Source organism: Trachymyrmex cornetzi, unplaced genomic scaffold (genome assembly GCF_001594075.2).
Source record: "Trachymyrmex cornetzi isolate Tcor2-1 unplaced genomic scaffold, Tcor1.1 scaffold1224, whole genome shotgun sequence".
Taxonomy (NCBI): domain Eukaryota; kingdom Metazoa; phylum Arthropoda; class Insecta; order Hymenoptera; family Formicidae; genus Trachymyrmex; species Trachymyrmex cornetzi.
In genome coordinates, this window is record NW_017295789.1 from 33,199 (window position 1) to 35,261 (window position 2,063).

Consider the following 2,063-nt stretch of genomic DNA (forward strand, 5'->3'; position numbering starts at 1 on the left):
TAATCCTGGAAAAGGATTTTCCAATCCGTGAAAGAGAAAAAGAGTATTCGTTATACAAAAATTATACGTGTTTAAGTCGGTAATACAGATCTTTAGGATTCCCTTAATGTACACTGTTAAAAATTTAATGAAATTTAATATACTTTTAAGTTATACAATTTGAATTTAATTTCATGACATTACATTAAATTTAATGTATTTATAACTGAAAAGTATATTTATGTACATGTACACGAAATTTGATGTATTTTCATTAAATTTTATGAAATTTAATATACTTTTCATAAAATTTTATGAAATTTAATGTACTTTCCATAAAATTTTATGAAATTTAATGTACACGTTCATTATATGTATTTAAGTAACTACTGTAACTTAGTTTTTAGTTAAATCATTTATTATTTTTAATTTTATTCGTAAGCACTTACGTATAAAGGAAGCATTTCTAACAGTGATAACTTTCGTTAGGAATGCTAACCAGAACTTTGGATAGAATTGCCGGAACTTTAAAAAAATTTTATTACACACCCCTTGGGATGTTATATATTAAAAAACAAAACGATGGCATTAATCGCCAAACTGACACTGAATTCTTAGATAAAATATATGTGCCTCTTTTAAATAACTTATAATAGAAGACAATTTTTTGTTTTTTTTTATATCAAATATAGCTGTCATTTTTTAATCTTTGATGACGTTAGTGGAGAGAACACATATATTATAAACATAATTTACACATATTATTTTTATTTATAATATCTTATTTATGACATTCTACTGACTTTTGTTGAGATATATGGGTCATTCCACGTCAAGTGAGCCACCTCTCTGCCCAGAACAGGTTTTGATTAAAAAATCGTTGTATGGGTTGAAAATTTTTATTGAAAAAGTACCTTTACAATGCCGTATGCCCAAAAAATATAAAACAAAATGGCAGCTCCAATATGGCGAAGCAATTGGGAAAAAACGATGAGTTTTAGTTGAAACTTGACATTCGGGAGTTTTTGGGGTCGCTGAGCAAAGATATAGCTGACAAGCTGTATCAAAAATGATATGCCCTCTAACTACATACAAGAAGAATATTTCGATGAAAACGTAATTCCTTCCTTCGCAAAAGAATACCGTTTTATCAAGAGTTTTCCATCTGTTCTCGGGATGAATGCATGGCTTTGTTGGATATTTGGGACTGGCTGAGCCGCGGAGAATCTTTTATTAAGTGATCTTTTTACTTTCGCATGTTCGCTTGCTGTGTAAAAAAAGATCACAATATTAGGAAATTTATCCTGAGCCCACTGATACAAGGTATCAAGAGTCAGAATTGCTTCTGTTGATGGAGCTTGTAAACTAGCACGAACTGCTTTCTGTTTGAAAGCTGCACCAATACCATCACAAGCCCCTTTTCCATGTGCAGTTGCATGGAAGTGCCATTCTGCCGGTATTTTGAAGTCTGTTTCATGATGTAATAAATTACAGATCTGAAAACGATTTTTATAGTGCTGTTTTGCACCATCAGTGAAATAAATTATTTTTTTCACATCGCACACAGATTGTATGTATTGAATGTACAGTTTTTGAATGACATAAACTGCTACAGTGTCATGCGATAAGCAATCTGATAAAAAAATTAAGCTTTTATGAAATATTTCCTTATCTTTGCGATAATAAAATACTACTGGGTGTAATGTACACTGATTATTATTATAATGAAATGCTTGTACTGCATTTTGCACAACAAAAGCATAATTTTCAGAAAAATCCATGTGTACTATTACCTCAACCTCACAAAGTTTTTCTCTAACTTCAAGCGCATACTTAGATTGCTGTTCCGCTATAAAGTGGTGAGGTTTTAGCTGTTGCACCTGGTCACAGAGTTCATCAACAAAATTATTAGAGGAAAGTGTCTCTATTCTTAATGTGGCCCTATCAGTGGTCTTCCAAGCAGAAAAAACAACATCTTCAATAGCAGCCTCATCTAAAAGACAGAGTACAGTATCTGAAAACGTACTTTCAGTGGGGCATTGATCACATTCATAGCAAGCAGGCGATGGCTCGGTACACATGAC